Below are 22,565 nucleotides of genomic sequence, written 5' to 3'. Positions count from 1 at the left end.
GTCTACTGCTTGGAAGGCAGCTATGCTCACCACTAAACCACCAACGCACCTGTGGGCAGTGCTGCCTCCTGCTCCTCCAGATCAGAGCCTGGCCTGCCTCCTGCTCCTCCGCTTCACAGACTGGCCGGCCTCCTCCTTCCAGTCTCCCCGCGCACACACTTACTTCCTTAACTCGCTCCTCATGTTCACCCTCTCGACTGCAACCACCTCCTACCCTTGCTCTGCATGCAGTCAGCCACGCAGCCATCTTTCCATAGATCTCTGCCACTCTAACAAACCGTTCCCTCTACACACCAACACCCTGCATGGCAAGTGTCATAGTCTTTGTTCAAGGATTGACACCACCCTACATCCCCAAGAGGCTGGACGTGCTGCCGGGGGGTCACCATCTCCCCTGCAGTAATGTCCCCATGCTAGCGCTCACAGCAGGCTTGGAGTCCCCCTCAGATAAATTTGAGAAGCAATGCGGGGACTAATATCCCACCCCACAACTACCACCAGCCCTGATGGTCTCCACGCAGCTGCCTTCCCTTCTTCCCTGGAAGCAGTCACGACCAGCTGGGGAGTGAAAGCATCCCCTGTGGCAGGATATACCAGATACCTGCCTGAGGGCAAGGCGCTGGGAGCTGCAGCTATAGCCCGTGGGGTTACGCCTCTCAAGGCCTCTGTAAAGCTGGCACCAGGTGCCCGTCATGCTCAGTGCAGGTCCCAAATGCAGGGCTTTGAGTGAAGCCTGGCCCTGAAACTCGCAGGGAGCCAGGTGTCATTGCAGAGGGCATGTGATCAGCAGGGCAGAGAGGGCTGGAGCAGGTAGTTGTGGCCGAGTGGTGAAGGCGATGGACTAGAAATCCATTGGGGTTTCCCCGCGCAGGTTCGAATCCTGCCAACTACGGGGCGCAGTCCCCTTTTGGGCTCCCTGCAATTGACCCCGCTGCAGCCGTGGGACTCTGCTCCACACTGTACCTGGTGCCCAGGGAGACAGTAAAACCCACTTGCCTACAGCACTTGGCCTCTCCTGTCCCCGTCCCACCCCTTGAAATTCTTGGATGGATGGATGGGAAATCCTGCTCCCATTGACAAGGTAGGCAAGTTGGGGGAAGAGAATGGACCAGTGCTGAGTATGAGCCATGAGAAGAGGTCCACTGTGTTGGTTGTTGAGCAGAAGTTAAGAGCCTGATCCCACCTGACATCCCAAGCAGCACAGCCCCACCAGCTCTCTTCCCTACACCTGAAGCTACAGCACCTCATCTCCAAAGAGAGCTTCCACAACATGGCCCTCATTGCTAAAGACGAAGGGAAGACACCTCATGGATCTGAGATCTAGTAAGCACTCACAAAGTGCCCCTCACTTTAGGTCTCACAAAGGCAGACTGGTGTGGAGCAGCAGGCAAGTGGGGGGAGGAGAAAGGGCCAGCATCGACTGTGAGCTACAGAAGAGGTCCTTCTTTGCAGACATGGACACCATTGCTAACGATGAGGTGAAGACATATCATAGATCTGAGATCTTGCCTGGTGTCCAGGGGGTATTCTGCCTGACCCATCCCCATCCCCTGCACACATGGACTGCCTTTCCCAGGGGGCTTTCCCAAATTTAGCTTAAGGATGAGATGATGAGGGCTGGATCTCTCCTGTCTCCTCCTCTTCTGGGAAAGACGTGGACATGCAGAAGATGACATGGTGGTGCCTGTGGCATCAGGAGACCATCCCCTGCCATCACAGAACCTGATGGGTGGGATGGAAAATAGCCAGAGGCTTCCCAGAGGGCTTCTTTCAATCCCCTGCCCAGCTGCTCCCAACAGAGCGGTAGCAGAGGAGGAGCTGCTGATAGCCTGCCTGGGTGGTTCAGCGTGTTAGGGAAAAGGAAACCCTGAGGGGCCCATGCAGAGAGGGCCCAGAGAAAGAGAAGGAGAGACAAGCCCATTGCTGGTGCATGGTCCATTCCCCGCAGCCATGCCACTGAGGGTGGGGGAAGCACTGCAAGGGAAAAAGAAGCTCAGAGAGATTGTCAGTATGAATGAAGAAGGAAGGGGGCAGTGGAAGGGGGACCTGGAGCTGAGCCAGGGACATCTTGATCTGCAGTGAAATTCCTTCCCCTGAGCAGTAGCCACAGTAGCAGGCATCCTGGGGCCACGCTCCCCATGCTCACATTTGCGCCCACATCCCAGCCCTCTCCATCCCACTTTTGCTTTTCTCTCCTCTGCCAGGTTGTTGCATGCTCTGGCCTGTGGATGGGACAGGGAACCAGCAAACACAAGACCAAACATACAGGCCTCAGCACTGCCACCTCGACCCTCACCCTCACCAACAGGATCTACCAGATCAGCCTGCTCAGAGCCTTCCTGGGATGCCTTGTAGCATTTAAGACTGGCCACAACCCAGTCCAGCTGGTCCGGCCCTGCCCTGGGGCGACTGGGAGCCACCTCCACCCCCAGCAGTGCTGGGCAGGATAGGAACCATACCAGGCAGGGAGAGAAGGGGTTGGGGTTTCTCTGACTCCCTGGCACCCTGCATGGTGACGGGGGCAGCCCTTGGCTGTCGGCGAGCTGCAAGGGCAGGGCTGCGCCAGGAAGGAGGACAAGCCGGGAGCTGTGGGGGAGCGCAGCACAGCACGGGCAGGGTAAGGCCCACACAGGCGGTGTGAAAGGCAAGGCCCTACCTGCCATGCAACTTGCTTAGAGGAGCAAACACTGCCTAGGACTAAGAGCGTTTACCTCAGGGTCAACGTGACCTGAAGACCCAACCTAAACCGGCTCTCACTGGCTGAGAACACCCCATACAGACGATAAAACAATAGGAGCTTTGTCTTTCAAAAAAACCCCAGGTATGTAACTATGGCCAGAACAGCAATGGACCTGAATCTAGTATAAAACCCCTCCACCTGCACGGGACATTGGTTTAGAACGATGAAGATTAACACCCCACTGACCATACGTCCACACCACCTGCCTGGGAGAAGCACATACGGATTTCGTGAGCAACAGTAACTGATTAGCCCACCCCTTAACATGAGTAATTGGACTGGTTGACACAGCTGTATTGTAAACATATATAAACCCTGCTTTCCTCTAGGTCGGGGTCCTCCATGCGTTAGGCTGGGGCACTGCTATGTGCACAGCTAAAATCGGAGCATTATTTCCCTTGGTAATTGTATGCTAAGCGTCCTTGTCTCCCTCCCCAGCTGGCAAAGGACTGACTTTTATGCTGGGAACAGGCCCACAGCCCCCTGGGAGATGGATTTCTGGGCAGGGTTGCAGCCCTCGTGAGCTTGCTGGAGAGCAGCTCCTCTCTGCCCTGCAAAGCTACAGGGCTGTCCCCTCGCTCCAGGGGACAGCTCGGGTGCTCAGAGAGAAAGTCCCCATCCAGGGTTATGGGCAGGAGATGTGGGGAGAAGGGCAAGGCAAGGCCCTTGCGCTTCCCACCCCAGGCCCACCGCCAGTGAGCTTTCCAGGGAGACATTTCTCCAGCCTGGGCGAGGGTGCGGGTAAGAGGAATGGAAAGGTGTGAGCACAAGTGCTGGTGCTGGCAGTGCCGGGGAGCATCGGGCAGGGCTGTGGGAGGTGCCGGCTGAGGTGCTGGGGGGAGCAGAGTGGCGCAGCGGAAGCGTGCTGGGCCCATAACCCAGAGGTCGATGGATCGAAACCATCCTCTGCTAGATGCTTCTTTTCCCTGCTCCTGACAGCTGCTGCCTCTCCCAGCAAGTTTCAACCTGCGCTGCTCTAGCGCTCTGGGCAGCCGTGGCCATGGCCCTACTGCTCCCTCAGCCCCTGCTCTCTGCCGCTGCCACCTTCTTTCTCCTTTGCCTTCTTAGGAGCCAGCACTCCCAAAGTGCCCCTCGGCAAAGCAGACGGGTGGGTGTGGACCAGCAGGCAGCTCTCCCCACAAGGAAGGGGGTGTCCTGGGGACACAGGTGTTTCTCCCTTCCCATCAGGCAGCTCAGTCCCCAACTTCACAGCCACAGGTGGGAACCTCCAGGGATCTGCACGTGGGGAGGAGGACAAGGCTGCTGCTACTTTGGGAAACTCCAGTGCCTGTCGGCTTTACCACCTGGGCGCTTCCACCGTCATAGTCTGTTTGCTGCCGTGCCCACTTGTAGGTCTAGCCAGGAGCAGGGCCGAGCAGGTATTCCCAATGGGTGCTGTATTGGCTATATGTGGTTAGCTGTTGGGAGGGGAGGGGAGAGGAGTGCTGCAAGGTGGCTTCTGTGAGAAGAGGTAAGGGGCTGCCCTGTGCCAGACACAGCTGGTTCCAGCTGCCTCCACAACACTGAGGCAATCTCTGAAGTTTGTTTCTAAGAAGAAATCCAGGCTAGTTGCTGTGCCTTTTCAATTCAACCAAAGGGCACATCACGCAACCACACGTTAGCCCGGGACAGCGTGAACGGGACTCCAACTGGGGCAGACTCCGACTGTGTTAGCTCAGCGTTATGCCCTGCGGTATTCCCAATGGGCACTGTATTGGCTACATATGGCAAGGTTTTGGTAGCGGAGGGGTCAGGGGGTGCAGCAGGGTGGCCTCTGTGAGACGAGGTAAGGGGCTGCCCTGTGTCGGACACAGCCAGTTCCAGCTCCAGAGTGGACCCACCGCACGACACGGATGAGCCATCAGCAAAGTCTGTGGCCCCCCTGTGAAAACACATACCGGAAAGGGCAGAATACACCGGGCAGAGGGAGGAGGAAGGAACAAAAGGAGTGGGAAAGAGCAGAGGGAAGCTGCGTCCGGCTTGGGCAGGCAAAGGAGCCTGGTGCGAGGGAGTGAAGTTGAGCCTGGGACCGGGGAGAGGAAAGGTGGTGGTTGATGTTTGTCTTTTTGTTTCTCACTACGTGAATCTGTTTTAACTGGCAAAAAATTATTTTTTCCCAAATCAAGCCTGGTTTGCCCACAACAGTTTTTGCTAAGCCACGTCCTTGTGTTTATCTTGAGCCATGAGCTTTCTCATGCAGCCTTCAGTGCCCTGCACCCCAGCGAAGGTGGGGAAAGGAGTGAGCAGCTGGGTGGGTGTTTGGCTGTGCTCATACCACCAGAGGTGCATAGACACAAGCGCACGTACACTTGCATAGTACATGCACAGCTGGCACACGTATGAACGCAGATGGGGAGCGGCACCATTTCCAGCACCCACAGAAGCACCACCAGCACTGGCACAGGCATGAACAAGACAGCTGGCCCAAGCCTTTTCTTTCCCTCTGGCTGCTTAGGGCTGGAGATCGGTGCTGGAGACAGACCCCCTCCCTCCCACATGCACGCCAGCAGGTCCCTCGAACCCCTGGCCGTACCATAGGTCCGTGCAGAGTCCATGCCCGGAGCTCAGTCCTGGTGTGTCCAGCGTCCTGCTCCAAGCCTGGGCAGTCCCTGATGCTGATCTCCCCTAGTCGGCGGCTAGTGCAGCTTGAGATTCCCTAGCCAGCATCTTACACACACAGAAAAGCACACACAGCCTCGCAGCTTGAGGTCGTGCGTGTGTGTGCAGGGGGCTGGCAGGAGGAGGCCGGCCAGGCTGCCCAGTGGAGGAGCAGGAGGGAGGAGGCCACCAGGTGCGTTGGTGGTATAGTGGTGAGCATAGCTGCCTTCCAAGCAGTTGACCCGGGTTCGATTCCTGGCCAACGCAGAGAAACTTTTCTTCAGCCAGGCTCCACAAGTGCCTTGCCTCTGCTGCTCCAAAGGAACCCAGCTTCCCTCAGCAAGTCCAGCTCCCACAGGGCGTCGAGCCACGCTCCCCTTGACTCCCAACACAGCCTTGCCTGGTGGCCAGGCCTCTGGGCACCTCCTAGGCCAGCAAACACAGGCCTGCCTTTAGCAAGGCCAGCCTTGGCAAAAGCAGACTGCGGGGGCTGCTTTGGACCATACAGAGATTCTCAGGGAGTGTTGAAGCACTGGAGCACCTGCCCAGAGAACTTTGGGACTCTCTATGCCTGGGTATCACACTCAAGTTCCCATGGGGCTCACGCACTGAGCCACCTGCTCTAGCTTTGGGGCTAGCCCTGCTTTGAGCAGGCATTTGGACTAGTGACCTCCTGAGAGATGCCTTGCAGTCTAGCTCCTTCCATGAAGCAACAAGTCCCAGGGAGAGCTGTGCCCTCCTTCCTCTGCACCACGGGCAGTAAGTGAGCCTCTTCCCCACAGGAACTGGAGCTCAGTCGTTGCTCAGCACTTGGCGCATCTCCTGTCCTTTTGCCTTCACGCTCCAGCCCCTTTGCCACACGCTGACTCCTTGAGACCGGCACAGCATTCCCCCAGGGGTTGGTGTGGCAGAGACCTCCTTGCCCAGCCTTCCCGGCCACGAGGAGGGAGGGAGGAAGGAAGCACCCTTGTTGCCCCAGGAACCATCCACAAGGCAGCACTGCCGGCCAAGTGCTTGTCTTGCAATATCCTGAGGCTCTGGGGGGAATGGAGAGAAAGGTAGACGTGTGCCTGGAGGCCCTTGACCACGTGTTGGCGTGTGCAGAGTCATAATTTGCTGATGGTTCCTTTGGTTGCTCCCATGAAGGCTTGCCTTGGCCTTTGCGAGACGCTGCCCCTGTGCTGGTACTGTGTGGTCCAAAGTGGCTGTAGGAGCTGCGGTCACCTGTCAGCAGCCCTTGGCGGGAGCAGGGCAAGGGTGGTCCCAGGAGCCAGCTCCCCCTGCAGCAGTGCCAGGAGGAGGCTGGCTGAGGTGGGCTGGCTCTGGCAGCCGCCAGGGGAGGAGCAGCAGAGGCAGCGTTAGCAGCAGCAGCCGCAGCAGCAGCAGTGGGTCAGGATGGCCGAGCGGTCTAAGGCGCTGCATTCAGGTTGCAGTCTCCGTGGGAGACGTGGGTTCGAGTCCCACTCCTGACAGGCTCCTCTCTCTTGGTTTCCTTCTGCTTCACTGAGGGGGAGGGTCTTGCTCCTCTAGGCACTCTGCTCTCCAGTCTCTGGATTAGGTCTTGCTGCTGCATGTCGCAGCCGCCACTAGCAGGAGGGCTTAAAACAGAACCGTGGGTGGAGAGCCCCTAGGCATTTCCACTTTTCCACTGTCCCCTACAAAACTCACATTCTGCATGCCTCTCGCCTAAAATGCGGCTCTTTGGACATTCACCCACAACATCCTCCCTCCCTGCTTCCACTTAGCCCTCCAACAACCCTTCTGGGCAGAAGGCGTTCCAGGGAGTCAGGGAGTGCATCCTCCTGCTTCAAGCAGGCTCACACCAGCTGATGGGTGCTTTGTCCTTTCGGGTCATAAAGTACCTTGAGGGCAGACATGTCACAGCCTCTCTGCACCCCTGTTCCCATGCTTAGGCACCCTCAGGGTGATCATTTTTGTTTGTGTAGCCAGTCACAAACTGCCTGTTCACTTTCTGACCACTGGCTCCCATCCTCCAGCCGTCGCAGTAACCTCCTTGTGGGCACTGGGAGGCTCCCATTAGATCCCCGCTAAGCTTTTTCTTCTCCCAGCTAAGCAAGCCTTGGGTCCTCAGCCTCTCCTCACAAGGCCAGAGCCCCCGGCCCCTGACTGTCCTAGGGATCCTCCGCTGAACTTGCTCCAGTTTATCATCACTTTTCCCTGGTTCCCCAGATAGTCTTCCCTCCCCATTTTTGGAGACTGGGGCAACTTCTCCCTCTCGTTAGTCATCAGGGAGCTCCCCTGCCCTCTGCTCCCAAAGCTGGAGAGCCCCTGAGATGCGTCCTTCCCTCTTTCAGGCCCAGGGCACACTCTATAGGTGCCAATCCAGGATGTGGCGTTGACCAGCAGGGTTTCAACCCAGGAAGTTTCCCTCAACTGGCAGTTCCTCACCAGCAAATGCAGCCAGCACCAGTGGGAAGAGGGGCAGGTGGGAGTAAAGGCCCACCAGTAGGAGGTCAACAGGGACATTGCAGGCTCTAGGGTATTTCTCTCCAACACTGCTGACAGGACAGAGACATCCTTTTTCAGAAGGACCGCAGTCAGGACGTTTATCAGGAAGAGGGCACGTGCACAAGGTGGTATCAGAGTATGCCAGAGCACATCGTGATTGAGGGAGATGCTGAAGGAGCTGGGTTTGTTCAGCCTGGAGAAGGTGAGGGGTCTTCGTGTGAAGGTGGCTCTCTGGCTTGCCAAGGCCTACCCTCAGCCAGAATGACCTCGGGAGTGCAGGACCCAGGAGCAGCCTGGCGTCCTGTGTGCGTCAGCATGGCCTGAGCTGCAGCTCCCAGGGACTGGGGAGCTCTGGGAGATCTCTGGCTGCCCACTGAAGCCTGTAAGAGGGGCACAAAGTGTCCTTCCCGCAGTGTCCTCCAGGGAGGAGCAGCATTGGAGGCTACAGTGGAAGGAACATTTGCCATGACCGTGGGGAAGCAAATGGGCTGGGGACCATGCTGCTCCCAGACACTCCTCCCCCCCTGCTCAGTCCTGCAGATCCCAGGGATGGACGAGGAAAGCCCGCAGCAATGCTGCTTCTCCGGGACATGCTTTCAGAGGTGTGACTCTGTAGAGGTTTAACCCTACTCCAGTGACTGGCTGTTTCTCATGCCCTCTCTGAACGTAACCTGCCATTTGGTACCTTAGGCTTGGGCATGACAGCACGGTCTGTCCTGTGGGTTCAGAAGTACCGGATGCCAGCCCAGTGCTTCGGGCAGTCCCAAGGTACCAGGAGGTTCTGTCCTCAGTGTCCTGGGCTAAGTCTGAGATCCAGTAGAGTGTCTCTGCACGTGTTTCCTCCTGTCTGACTGCTGGGAGCAAGGGCCCTGCTCTCAACGCACAGACTCAAACCTTGGCAGAAGGAAGATAGCACCAGTGCAGCTTTTCCCCGCTGTGTGCATGTACCCTTCTTGGGCAGGCAGTGTGGTGGTCCCAGGGCATGAGGGAAAGTTCCCTCAGCCTCACAGTGAAATGTACCTGAGTCTGGAGCAGCCTCGGGAGAGAAAAGGGCACTCTCACTGAGGGAGAGGCCACTTTGGGGCAGAAGGGGACAGCGTGTCCTGGAAGAAAGGACCAGGGTTTGAAGTCAGCCAGGACTGTCCCAGCAGAGGAAGGCAGTCCAGCATGTGCAACCCATAACAAGCTGCTTTGGGCCCTCCTGCCAGCTCTTCCCTCTGTTGAATATCATCCCCTGCCCTCTCTCTTGGTCCCCTCCTTCGGCAAGGTCAGCAGCTCGGCTGCGACTGCAACCAAGAATAAGGATATCTGGTTGTTAATGGCTGCTTAGTATGAGCTACAAGGTGAGCAACAGGAGAGGCAATAACTTACTCAGGCTGTCCAACACGGGGGTGAAGGGAGGCAGCAGCAGAGGCCGCAAGTGCAAGCATCGAGCCACTGATCGCTGGGCCATGAATGTACTCTGTGAGGTGCAACGTTGATGAGGTTCTGCTGGAAACTTCATGGAGGTCCCATGGTGTAATGGTGAGCACTCTGGACTCTGAATCCAGCGATCTGAGTTCAAATCTCAGTGGGACCTCAACCTTTTGGCTCTCTGGGGGCTTTCCTCAGCATGCTTACACCTTAACAGCCTTGCTGTTGGGTCAATTGTTTGATGCGCTCCCATCTTTCCTTCCTTTCCTGTGCTGCCAGCCCTGGGACTGACATCAGGGCCCCTTCTCCTGCCCTGTGCCCAACAAACCTCTGCAGTCTTCCTGAGCAATGGCCCCTGTGCCCTCTCTGCTCCCTTGGTCTCAATGGCTGCTCGTGGATGAGGGGGTCCAGCAGTGGCTCACCAAATCACACAACAGCTGAGGTGGAGATCATGCAGTCCAAGCCCGGCTCAAAGCAGGGTCAAGTAGAGGAGGCTGTTTGGGGCCTTGTCTGGTTGGATGTTGGGCATCTCCACAGATGGAGACTCTACAACACTCCCTGGGCAAACGTTTTCCATGTTTGACAACCCTCACACTAAAACAGGGATACTGTGTGTGGCATTGCATGGATTTCCACCCCGTCCATTGCTTCTTGCGCTCTCTGTTTCTCTGAGGCTTTTCTGTCTCTCTTTTGCCTGCTTCTTTAGTTTTGATCCTCTGGTATCAGTTGAGGGCGCTCCACGCACAACTGGCAGTGCCCCATGCTTGGGGGTATGATTGATGCCATAGGACAGGGCTGGTTCTCCCTCTTCCTTGCAGAGCAGGTGGCTAACTGAGGGAGGAGGAGAAGAAACCACCACGAGTCTCCAGCTGTGCTGCACAAAGTCTTTAATGAGAAGGACGAAATACAGTGGCACAGGACAGAGACCAAGAAACACATCTGCAGGATTCGGGGAGGCACAGAGAATGGCCCATTTCCCAAGAACAAGCTAAATGCAAAGCACTTGCCTTTTCCCATTCTGCCCTACTCGGTGGCAATCCCAGCCCACCAAGAGCAGTCCCTAACTTCGGCACCCTCCCCCCATCAGCAGGAGGTTCAGCAAAGCAGAAGAGAACGAGCCCTTTCTCGAGGAGCTCAGAGCAAAGCAGAGCCAGAGGAGGCACGGCGAGGCCTGCCGTGCAGCGAGGAGCAGCGGGCCCAGGTCCCTCCTGCCACGTGGGCGAGTCGTAGATATGCTCCTGCTGCTGCAGGGTCCCCGTCTTCCTTCCTGCTCCAATGGGCATGATCCGCTGGCTTCAGCAGTTCAGACTGCATCGTGGGGGAGGCAGACAGAGCCCTGACCCCCCCAGACCAAGGGAGCCCCCAGAAGAGATGGGAACCCCGCCGGCGCTGAGGGAGCTCCCAACAGCAGCTGAGAGAGAGGATCCCACGGCTGTGCTCTGAGGGAAGGAGGTGAGGATGGGGCCCGGCAGGGTCACCACCACTGGGGAAGCCTGGATGGCCACTGTCGAGTCAGCGCAGCGGGCAACACAGGGCTCACTGCAGCTGCTTGCAAGTGGGGTTGGGCCAGAGGCGCCGCAGGGGCCTGGGAGACAGGGTCTGAAGCAAGACATCTCTCGGTGAGGGAGGCAAAGCTGAAACACAGAGCAGAGAGGTAAAACAGACCCCAACATCAGCCTGCCTACCATTCCCTCAGCTCTCTCTGCAGATACACTTTGCTGCCCTCCATCTCCATTTCTTGCTCCACGTCCAGAAAGGGCCTGCAGCTGATCTTGCTAACACGCACAACAGGCGTGACAGCTCACCTTAAGGCTAGTTTTGAATGACTAGGAGCAAAGATGTGCCTAACTGGATCCTTATTACACCAAGACATCCTCCTGCATTTCCCGGTGCATTAGCACGGGAGAAGATGGATGAAATGATCCCAGCAGTAATTAACTGGGTTGAACAGGTGACTCAGAAATCACCTCTTAAAAACACACACTGTGCCTGCAGCTCCCACAGCATCATGCTGTCCGAGTTGCACAGCACAGGAAGGCTGACCCACTTTTGGGATAGGGCCCAGCAGAGTGGCTTCAAAGCTCCTGTGGAAAGACTGATCATACCCCAGCCCCAGAACAAACATTGCTGCATTGAAGGAGGCACTGGATGCACGCGGCCATTTGGTTACAGACCATCTGCCGAAGGCAGAAATTCTGGTGGGCAGACCTCCCTGCAGCTCAGCCCCATTGATCCCCTTCTGCTTGAAAGAAACCCCCTCTTCCCAGCTCTCCCCAGCCAGCCCCATGAAAAGGGAGAGAGGTGACAGCCCTTCAACAGTCCTATTGCAGGGCCAAGCTGAGGCAGCCCAAGCATCAACCTGAGTAGCCACCATGACAGCAGTTCAGCCCAAAGAGAGAGATGGAGCGGACTCGGGCTTACCTGGTTCCTCGAGGAAAGGGAGGCGAGAGAGGAGAGAGGAGGATGCGGAGCCTGGAGCAGCGCAGGCTTTTATGCTGTGTCCCAGAGCCCCACGGGGGCCACAAGCATTCCTTGCTCATGATGCATCTAAAGACCTAGCAGTTGCCGCTTGCCGAGTCCCCGCTGGTGATTAAGCCCTTGCCTCTTTCATCTGACATGTTTTGCTCCCACTTCATTCCACCTAGAATCGTAGAATGAGTCATAGAATGGTTTTGGGTTGGAGGGGACCTTAAAGATCATCTAGTTCCAACCCCCGTGCCGTGGTCAGGGATACATTCCACTAGATCAGGTTGCTCAAAGGCCCATCCAACCTGGCCTTGAGCACTTCCAGGGAGGGGGCATCCACAACTTCTCTGGACGACCTGTTCCAGTGTCTCACCACCCTCATGGGAAAGAATTTCTTCCTCATAGCTTAGATAAATCTACCCTCTTTCTGTTTAAAGCCATTACTCCCCGACCTATCAACACACTCTCTGATAAAGTGTCCCTCCCCAGGTTTCCCGAAGCTCTCTTGGGAGCCTGCTCTTCTCTAGGCTAAACTACCCCAACTCTCTCAGGCTGCCCTCATAGGGGAGGTGCTCCAGGCCCCTATCATCGTTGTGGCCCTCCCCTGGACCCGCTCCAGCAGGTCCGTGTCTGTCTTCTGCTGGGGGCCCTAGAGCTGAACACAGTACTCCAGGTGGGGCCTCAGGAGATCGGAATAGAGGGGCAGAATCACCTCCCTCGACCTGCTAGCCACGCTGCTTTTGATGCAGCCCAGGATACCATTGGCTTTCTGGGCTGCGAGCGCGCATTGCCAGCTCATGTCCAGCTTTTCATCCACCAATACACCCAAGTCCTTCTCCGCAGGGCTGCTCTCAATCCACTCATGGCCTAGCTTGTATCCATGCTTGGGATTGCCCTGACCCAGCTGCAGGACCTTGCACTTGGCCTTGTTGAACTTCAGGAGGTTCACACGGCCCCACCTCTCTAGCCTGTCAAGGTCCCTCTGGATGGCATCCCTTCCCTCTAGAGTATCAACCACACCACTCAGCTTGGTGTCATCCACAAACTTGCTGAGGGTGCACTCAATCCCACCGTCCATGTCCCCGACAAAAATGTTAAATAACACTGGTCCCACTACGGACCCCTGAGAGACACCACTCGTCACCGGCCTCCACCCGGACATCGAGCCGTTGACAACAGATCTTTGAGTGCAACCATCCAGCCAGTTCCTCACCCACCGAGTGGTCCACCTGTCAAATCCATGTCTCTCCATTTTAGAGACAAGGATATTATGTGGAACAGTGTCAAATGCTTTGCTCAAGTAGATGACGTCAGCCGCTCCTCCCTTATCCACCAGTGTTGTAACCCCGTCGTAGAAGGCCACTAAGTTTGTCAGGCATGATTTGCCCTTAGTGAAGCCATGTTGGCTGCCACCAATCACCTCTCTCTTTTCCATGTGCCTTAGCACAGTTTCCAGGAGGATCTGCTCCATGATCTTGCTTGGGCACAGAGGTGAGACTGACCGGCCTGCAGTTCCACGGGTCGTCTCTTTCTCCCTTTTTAAAAATGGGGGTTGTGTTTCCCCTTTTCCAGTCACCAGGAATTTCACCAGTTGAAAATTTGATGGAGAGTAGTTTAGCAGCATCATCTGCTAGGTCCCGTGGACTTGTGCACGTTCAGGTTCTTTAGATGGTCTCGAACCTGATCGTCTCCTGTGGTGGGTGGTACTTCATTCTCCCAGTCCCTGCCTTTGGATTCTGTGAATTGGGTGGCGTGGCTAGAACACTTGCGCGTTGAAGACCGAGGCAAAAAGTTGTTGAGTACCGCAGCCTTCTCCACGTCGGTTGTAGTCAGGTCTACCTTTTCTCTCACCGGGGGGGGGTACAGTTTCTTTCATCTTCCTTTGTTGCCATAGGTACCTGAAGAAACCCTTCTTGTTATTTTTCACGTCCCTAGCCAAGTTCAGCTCCAGCTGTGCCTTGGCTTTCCTGATCCCCTCCTTCCACTCCCAGCCCATTTCCCCATAATCTCGCCAGGATGTGTATCCCTGCCTCCACCGCCTATGCATTTTGGTTTTGTGCTTTAGTTTGGCTAAGAGGTCTTGACTTAGACAAGCTGGCCTCCTGACTCCCCTCACCAACTTCTGGCACGTTGGGATTGAGAGCTCTTGTGCCCTAGGAAAAATGTCTTTCAATATCTCCCACCTCTCGTTCACTCCTTTATGTCAGAGGACAGTTTCCCAAGGGTTCCCACACATGAGCGCCCTAAAGAGCCGGAAGTTTGCCTTTCTGAGGTTTAGGGTCCTGACTCTACTCTTTACCCATCCTGTACCCCTCAAGACTGAGAATTCCACCAGGGCATGATCGCTGCAGCCCAGGCTACCTCCAACCTTGACCCCTCCGATAAGTTCTTCCGCACTAGTGAACAACAGGTCCAGAAGTGCCTCTCCTCTGGTTGGGCTCTCCATCACCTGTACTAGGAAGTTGTCCTGAACACACTCCAGTAGTTTCCTGGACTCCTTGCAGTTCGCTGTGCTGCTTTGCCAGCAGATGTCCGGGTGGCTGAAGGCCCCTATCAGCATCAGGGCCTGGCAAGCGTGATGCTTCGTAACATCGAAACGATTCGTCTGTGTGCCAGATTCAGACGGTCGATTAACTCAGATCTCTCAGGCTTATGTGGAGGAATATTTCAACTGTGTTTGTGTCATACGGATTGCCTTTGTCACATTGCCCTCTTCACGGTGAGCATGGCCAGCAATCGCGGTCAAATTCAGCTATGACGTCAGCTCTCAAGTGCTTTTAGTGCAGGCACTCAAGCTAAGCCTAGGAGACGTTTGTCCCCACGGGTCATTGTAGACACACAGGAGACTGTGGGTAAGTTCAGGCAGAAGGTCAAGACTGCGCAATCCCATGCAGGAGAAGAGACGCACCTCTCCAGGGATGTGGCAAAGCTCAACGGCAAGGAAGGACCATTGTGGGCTGGAGGGAAGCCCCCTGCAGGCAGGAGTGAGGGCCACGAGGACCTTGCTTATGCTCATCAGGCTCTGCCACAGCCTGTTTGTTCTGCCCGCGAGCCCAGGGAACAAAGGCAGATTCATAACGATGAAGAGCAGACCAGAGGGTCAGGCAGGTCTCCCTCAAGTGACCTCTCCATGGGATCTCCATAGCCATGTCCCTTGACCACTTCACCAGGCCCTCACGCTCCTTCCAACCAGGGGTCTGGGCTCAGCTTGGGAAGTGGAGAACCTGTTGGAAAGAAGCAAATCAAGGCAGAGGAGGGCGATCAAAGAGATGCCGGCGTCCTTCCCTGGACGAGACCCACACCCAAAATGACCTGTTTTGCTCAGCCAGTTCATCCCAGAGGCAGAGGCCTGGATGGCCTGCTTTGGAGGAGCGGCACAGGGCAGGGAGCCCTGCTCACGTGAGCTTCTGCTCACGGCTCTTTTTCCTGGGTCAGGGATGGGGAGGCCCATTCCATGCATTTCAGACTACAAAGGGACATTGGATCCGTCTCCCAGAGCACCTGGGAGTCATCGTGATGTGGAAGCATTGGGAAAAACCCTGAGCTCCAGGCAAACATGAGTCATTGTACTGTGGACTTCAGTGGACACGGTGCCCTGATCTCGGGCGTGCCAGGGATTCCAGAGCTCATAGGCCCAAAGTGCCACTGTCCTCAAGGGCATCTCCACACACTTTAGGACCATTCCTGCAACAACAGGTGCTTCTATGCAAGCTCCTGCATTTGCTGTGTTCCAAGGCACTGCCTTTTGGTGGCTGCTCAAGGGCTCGTATGACTCAGTACGCCTCAGGATAGTGATGGTTGGAAAGGAGCTCTGGAGGTCCTCTGGGCCGACCTCCTGCTCTGAGCAGACCAAACTTCCCGCATACCTCAGGAAGCTCTGGGTCTTGCCCCATTGACTTCTGAACACTGCCACTGTCAGAGAGGCCACTGTCTCCTGGGCAGCTCTTCCGGGGCTGCACCGTGCCCCCCCTCACTTCTTTTCCCACAAAGACAGCTGGCATTTCCCTTGTTGCAACTTGTTAGTGTTGAACTTGCCCTTTTGCAGTGCACGTCTCCGGAGAGTCTCGCTCCATCCTTACACAACCTCCTGTAGCTGTTGGGACACTGTGGTTCTTCACTTGCCTGGAATTTTCCTCTCGCTGGCCCCTCTGCTACTCAGGTACCAGTGACCTTGCAATCAGCATCCAAGCCATGTGCCTCCTTTCCTACCCGGTATTCAGGCACAAGTGACCTCACAAGCACCTAGTGCTGCCATGAGCCTGCTCTGGCCCATCAGCTGCAGACAGAGAAGTGACCTTAAAATCAAAATGCAAACCACACGCCTGCTGCTGGCCCAGCAGGCAATGAGGTAGAAGGGAACTCACAAGCACATAGCCCAACATTTGCATGCTGCTGCTTATCAGGAACACAAGCACCTAGTACAAGCCGTGTTTCTGCAGATGGCCTCAGCTTTCATCAATGAGCTTGTGTTGGAAAGGAGCTTTCGAGATGACCCACTCCAACCATGTATCCTCCAAACAGGTGCGCTTTCACCTGAGCAGGGGCTTGAGGCCTGGTCCCCACCCTACCAGCCAGGGGCTCTCACAGCTGAGCCTCCCAGGCCCACAAGTGGGCCACCAGGAGATGACCGTGAGGGTGCCAGCACTGGTGAGAAGATCCCAGGGTTATGGGGTAAGGTCTGGAGATGGATGTGAGTAAATACCAGGATTAGGAGTGAAGGCTCCCCTCCGGGATTTGCAGTGAAAACTCTGCTGTGACAGGCTTTCCCTCCTCCTTCCAGCCCTCCTGCCTGGAAGGGGTTTCTAGTAACTGGCATGAAATTGAAATGCAGAGCAGGTGGCAGGCCATGCACACATCCAGCTCAGGCTCTGGGGCATTTCTCTCCAACTCCCCTGCCAGGACAGAGAAACCCCACGCCATCCCACTGCAGGCTGCACGAGCACTGGTGGCATTATTCAGACAGACCGTGGCCAGGAAGTATGACCCACAGAAGAGGTCTTCCTGTGCACACGTCTATCAGGAAGAGGGGTCATGCACAGGGTGGGATCGGAGCGTGCCAAAGCATGTGGTGACTGAGGGAGATGCTGAGGGAGCTTGGTTTGTTCAGCCTGGAGAAGAGAAGGTGAGGGGGCAACTGACTGCAGGCTTCCGCTGTGCGAAGCACGGTTTGTAAAGAAGGCAGAGGCAGTCCCTTCCGGGACAAAATCAGGTGGACAAGGCGCCAAGGATCCTCCACTGTCTTTGCAGTTAGCCCTGCACTGAGCTGGACGATGGTCTACACACCTGCAAGTTGCCTTCCAACTGATGTTTCCTAGGACTGCATCATTCTTTGCAGCTGTTGCTGTTTTAAATAAAACCCTGATCATTTTTGATCCTTTTTGGCCTAGAATGGAAACGCAGACACGGAGCCCCTGGGGATGCCCCTTCTCCACTCTCCACACAAATCAAAATTAGAGCCCGACACCTAATGTTCTCTTTGTGTGTGCTTTTTGGTGGGTGGGGGTTATCCGTAGGAGACAGGGCTGTTGTGGGTAGGTTTCCTGCTCATGCGACAATCTCAAGTCACTGTCGTGGGGTGCACACACGGGCGGTGTGCAGTAAAGGGCCTTTTCAGCAATGCCTTTATTCTTGGCATCCTTGTTAATCGGGTTGAATAAAAGTTTTCATGTGATCTGTATAATGGCACCTCCATGACGCCCACTTCTCTATCTCATTCTCAGCCTGGTTGTTTCATCCCACTTCTAAACCCCACCTAGTTCTAGGTTTGATCTGCATGAGCCATGGGCTCCATGGTTCCACGGAGAGCAGAAGGGCTGGGTTTGTGCAGGGAACACCAACTACTCTGCATTTCACTTTCAGTGACTATAGACCTTTCTGGGCTGGAAGGAGGAGGGAAAGTCTGTCCCAGCACAGCCTTCACTGCAAGTCCCAGCGGGAGCCTTCACTCCTAACCCTGGTATTTACCTCCCATCAATTCCCAGACCTCAGCCCATAACCCTGGGATCCGCTCACCAGTGCTGGCACCCTCACGGTCATCTCCTGGTGGCCCACTTGTGGGCCTGACAGGCTCGGCTATGAGAGCCCCTGGCCAGTAGGGTGGGCTAGTAGGGCCTAGGGCCTCAAGCCGAGGGCACTACGTTTGTGGAGCCTGGCAGAGAGGAAGCAAGGTGGGGAGGAGGGGATGGAATTGCATCTCCCACCGGCTACAGGAGGTTATGGAAAGGATGGAGCCAGACCCTCCTGAGAGGTGCACTGCAAAAGGGCAAGAGGCAACAATCACAAGCTGCAACAAGGGAAATACCATCTGTCTTTGTGGGAAAAGAAGTGACAGGGGGCGCAGTGCAGCCCTGGAAGAGCTGCTCAAGAGATGGTGACCTCTCTGACGGTGGCAGTGTTCAGAAGTTGACGGGAGCCTTCTGAGGCAACTGGGAAGCTTGGTCTGCTCGGAGCAGGAGGTTGGCCCAGAGAACCTCCAGAAGTACCATCCAGCCCACATTATTCTGGGGTGCACTGAGTCCAACGGGCCCCCGAGCAGCCACCAAAAGGCAATGCCTTGGAAGGCAGAGGTGGCACGAGATTGCACAGAAGCACCAGTTGTTTCAGGAATGGTGCTAAAATGTGCGGAAACAGCCTAGAGGAAAGCGGCACTTTTGGAGGAATGAGGCTATGAGCTCTGCTACCCCTAGCATGCCTGAGGCCGGGACACCGTGTCCACTGGATTCCACAGCAGGGTGACTCATGTTTGCCTGGAGCTCAGGGTTTTTCCCAACGCTTCCACATCACGATGACTCCCAGGTGCTCTGGGAGACGGATCCAATCTCCCTTTGTAGTCTCAAACGATGGAATGGGCCTCCCCATCCCTGACCCAGGAAAAAGGGACGTGAGCTTTTGGCTCCCTGCCCTGCGCCTCTCCTCAAAAGCAGGCCATCCAGGCCTTTAGCCTCCGGGGTGACCTTGTTGAGCAAAATAGGTCAACCTGGGTGTGGGTGTCCTTCAGGGAAGGACGTAGGCATCTCTCTGATCACAAAACCAGGCCGTGGTAGAGCCTGATGAGTGTAAGAAAGGTCCTCGTGGCCCTCACTCCTGCCTGCAGGGGGCTTCCCTCCAGCCCACAATGGTCTTTCCTTGATGTTGAGCTTTGCCACATCCCTGGAGAGGTGAGTCTCTTCTCCCGTATGGGACTGTGCAGTCTTGACCTCCTGCCTGAACTTACCCGCTGTCTCCTGTGTGTCTAGAATGACCCGCTGGGACAAATGTCTCTCAGGGTTAGCCTGAGTGCCTGCACTGAAAGCACTTGAGAGCTGACTTGAGGTGCCCTTCATGGTTGAATTTCAACATGACTGGTGGGCATGCTCACTGTGAAGAGAGCAATGTGACAAAGGCATTCCATATGATGCAAACCCACTTAAAATCTCCCTGCACACTAGCCTGAGACCTCGAAGCTAACTGGCTTTGTGAAGCTGGGACACAGACGAATTGTTTCGATGTTTGGTGGTATGAAGCAGGAGCAAAACATTTCAGATGAAAGAGGCAAGGGCTTAATCACCAGCGAGGCCTCGGCAAGCGGCAACGGCTAGGTGTTTAGATGCATCATGAGCAAGGAGTGCTTGTGGCCCCCGTGGGGCTCTGGGACACAGCATAAAAGCCTGCGCTGCTCCAGGCTCCGCATCCTCCTCTCTTGCCTCCCTTTCCTTGAGGAACCAGGTAAGCCCGAGTCCGCTCCATCTCTCCCTGTGGGCTGAACTGCTGTCACGGGGGTTATTCACGTTGATGCTTGGGCTGCCTCAGCTTGGCCCTGCAATAGGACTGTTGAAGGGCTGTCACCTCTCTCCCTTTTCATGGGGCTGGCTGGGGAGAGCTGGGAAGAGGGGGTTTCTTTCAAGCAGAAGGGGATCAGTGGGGCTGAGCTGCAGGGAGGTCTGCCCACCAGAATTTCTGCCTTCGGCAGATGGTCTGTAACCAAATGGCCGCGTGCATCCAGTGCCTCCTTCAATGCAGCAATGTTTGTTCTGGGGCTGGGGTATGATCAGTCTTTCCACAGGTGCTTTGAAGCCACTCTGCTGGGCCCTATCCCAAAAGTGGGTCAGCCTTCCTGTGCTGTGCAACTCGGAGGGTGCGACGAGGGCCGTGGGAGCTGTAGGCACACTGTGTGTTTTTAAAACAAATAGTGTCCACGCAGAGAGCTGAGGAAAAGAAAGACAGACTGATATTGAGGTTTGAGCTCCCTGCCTGCTCTGTGTTTCAGCTTTGCCTCCCTCACCAAGAGATGTCTTGCTTCAGACCCTGTCTCCCAGGCCCCTGCGGTGCCTCTGGCCCAACCCCACTTGCAAGCAGCTGCAATGAGCCCTGTGTCGCCCGCTGCGCTGACTCGACGGTGGTCATTGAGGCCTCCCCGGTGGTGGTGACCCTGCCGGGCCCCATCCTCACCTCCTTCCCTCAGAGCACAGCCGTGGGATCCTCTCTCTCAGCTGCTGTTGGGAGCTCCCTCAGCGCCGGCGGGGTTCCCATCTCTTCTGGGGGCTCCCTTGGTCTGGGGGGGTCAGGGCTCTGTCTGCCTCCCCCACGATGCAGTCTGAACTGCTGAAGCCGGCGGATCATCCCCTTTGGAGCAGGAAGGAAGACGGGGACCGCGCAGGAGGAGCGTGGCCACGGCTTGCAGACGGGCTGGGTGTCCTCATCCCACGTGGCAGGAGGGACCTGGGCCCGCTGCTCCTCGCTGCACGGCAGGCCTCGCCGTGCCTCCTCTGGCTCTGCTTTGCTCTGAGCTCCTCGAGAAAGGGCTTGTTCTCTTCTGCTTTGCTGAACCTCCTGCTGATGGGGGGAGGGTGCCGGAGTTAGGGACTGCTCTTGGTGGTCTGGGATTGCCACCAGGTAGGGCAGAATGGGGAATGGCAAGTGCTTTGTGTGGAGCTTGTTGTTGGGAAATGGGCCATTCTCTGTGCCTCCCTGAACCCTGCAGATGTGTTTCTTGGTCTCTGTCCTGTGCCACTGTATTTCGTCCTTCTCATTAAAGACTTTGTGCAGCATAGCTGGAGACTTGTGGTTGATTGTTCTCCTCCTCCCTCAGTTAGCCACCTGCTCTGCAAGGAAGAGCAGTGGCCTTTGTCCTGAGCTTACCACCAGTTGTGCAAAGCGCTCCCTGAACTGATACCAGAGCACCAAAAATAAGCAAGCAGGCAAGAGAAATACTGAAAAGCCTCAGAGAAATGGAGCATGCGTCTGTAGCCTTGTGATCACAACCCTGTGGTATCTCTCGTGGTCAGCCTTGAGTCCCGCTTCTTCAGGAGCTTCTTCCCGCATTCAAGAGCTGATCTCATTTCTTCTGCCAGCGTACCCACTGTGTCTTGCATGTATGCTCAGGAAGCAGTGACTTTTTGCTGCCTGCCCTGAGTACCCCAGGCCAGAGGACAGAAGCAGGCTTATGAACTGGGCTGAGATGGCAACACTTGCTGAGGTGGCAGGAAAAAATGGGCACGTGTGCCCAGCTGAGTTGTGGAGGCCCCCTTCAGAAACAGGCAGGGACAAGTTGCCTTCCTGAGCCTGAATCTCAGGCAGGATCCTGGCATTTGGAAGGCAGGTTTATGCCTCCTTTCCTTTTGGTGATGCACCTTGCTACTCACAGGTGTTTTGGAGGAAATAAGCACCTGAGCTGCTCAGCAGTAAACCGAGGCCTCCCACATGCAAGCATGCAGCCAAGCGCAAAGGAATATCCAGTGTTGCTGTTTAGTCTCCCAGATGATGCGTTTCTCTCCTCAATGCTGCACCACCAAAAGCTCTCAGCAGTCATTGCTGCTCCAGGTGCATGAGCTTTGGGGCAGGTGCACGTCTCCCCCTGAGTGAATGCTGTTGCTTCTGCTTTCTTGGTCTGATCTCCCTGCAGCAAGTGGAAAGCCTTCTGCAAGGTGTCCTTCCTCTGCAGGAGACCTGGACATCTGCATGCCAAGTGTCCTTACAGGGACTCCACGGGTGTCATCGTGTGGCTGCTTCCCATTTCTGCACAGCTAGGGGCTCTGTCAGCCCTGCCAAAGGGACACTGAGGTGTCAAGGGGACACTGGATATTCCTTTGTGCTTGGCTGCATGCTTGCATGTGGGAGGCCTCAGTTTACTGCTGAGCAGCTCAGGTGCTTTTTTCCTCCAAAACACCTGTGAGTAGCAAGGTGCATCACCAAAAGGAAAGGAGGCATAAACCTGACTTCCAAATGCCAGGACTCTGGCTGAGATTCAGGCTCAGAAAGGCAACTTGTCCCTGCCTTTTATGGAACGTGCCCTCGACAACTCAGCTGAGCACGCATTTCCATTTTTTGGCTGCCACCTCATTAATCCTGAGCACAGACTACACATTTTGCATCATTCTCAAAAGATGCCACGTTACCAAGTCTCCTGGTGTGTTCCTTTACACCCTGTACAACCCACCTCTCCCCATCCCACCCCTGCACAGCAGTACAGCAAACAGCTGTAGCCATGTTTGCCTGCAAATGGTGAAAGGGCTCCAACCTCCTCTCCTGCAGCATGACAACAGGCACCCTGGGGGGCTTCAAACCCATGGAAGAGTGTTGTCATCTCAGCCCAGTTCATAAGCGTTCTTCAGTCTTCTGCCAGGAAGTACTCAAGGCAGGCCCTGAAAAGTCAGTGAAAAGTCACTGCTTCCTGAGCATTCATGCAAGGCCTTCTGGGTACAGTGGCAGAAGAAATGAGGTCAGCTCTCAAGTGCTTTCAGTGGTAGGGCTCAAGGCTGACCATGAGAGACATTACGGGGATGTCATGATGTCCTGGTTTCGGTTGGGATAGAGCTAATTTTCTTCCTAGTAGCTGGTACAGTGCTGTGTTTTGGATTTAGAATGAGGATAATGTTGATAACACACTGATGTTTTAGTTGTT

At 55.7% G+C, this 22,565-nt stretch overlaps 5 non-coding genes across 5 annotated transcripts; all 5 read left to right on the top strand.

Annotated features, from left to right (window-relative positions):
- Positions 1 to 810: 810 nt before the first annotated feature.
- On the top strand, positions 811 to 892 carry TRNAS-AGA (transfer RNA serine (anticodon AGA)). Its single transcript has one exon. It is a non-coding gene; the product is annotated as a tRNA-Ser (tRNA).
- A 2,688-nt stretch (positions 893 to 3,580) lies between these two features.
- On the top strand, positions 3,581 to 3,652 carry TRNAM-CAU (transfer RNA methionine (anticodon CAU)). Its single transcript has one exon. It is a non-coding gene; the product is annotated as a tRNA-Met (tRNA).
- A 1,881-nt stretch (positions 3,653 to 5,533) lies between these two features.
- TRNAG-UCC (transfer RNA glycine (anticodon UCC)) lies at positions 5,534 to 5,605 on the top strand. Its single transcript has one exon. It is a non-coding gene; the product is annotated as a tRNA-Gly (tRNA).
- Positions 5,606 to 6,727: 1,122 nt separating this feature from the next.
- On the top strand, positions 6,728 to 6,810 carry TRNAL-CAG (transfer RNA leucine (anticodon CAG)). Its single transcript has one exon. It is a non-coding gene; the product is annotated as a tRNA-Leu (tRNA).
- Positions 6,811 to 9,314: 2,504 nt separating this feature from the next.
- TRNAQ-CUG (transfer RNA glutamine (anticodon CUG)) lies at positions 9,315 to 9,386 on the top strand. Its single transcript has one exon. It is a non-coding gene; the product is annotated as a tRNA-Gln (tRNA).
- Positions 9,387 to 22,565: the final 13,179 nt, after the last annotated feature.

The sequence above is a fragment of the Aptenodytes patagonicus genome, chromosome 10, assembly GCF_965638725.1.
Source record: "Aptenodytes patagonicus chromosome 10, bAptPat1.pri.cur, whole genome shotgun sequence".
NCBI classification, from domain to species: domain Eukaryota; kingdom Metazoa; phylum Chordata; class Aves; order Sphenisciformes; family Spheniscidae; genus Aptenodytes; species Aptenodytes patagonicus.
This window is presented reverse-complemented; position numbering and strand designations above follow the sequence as displayed.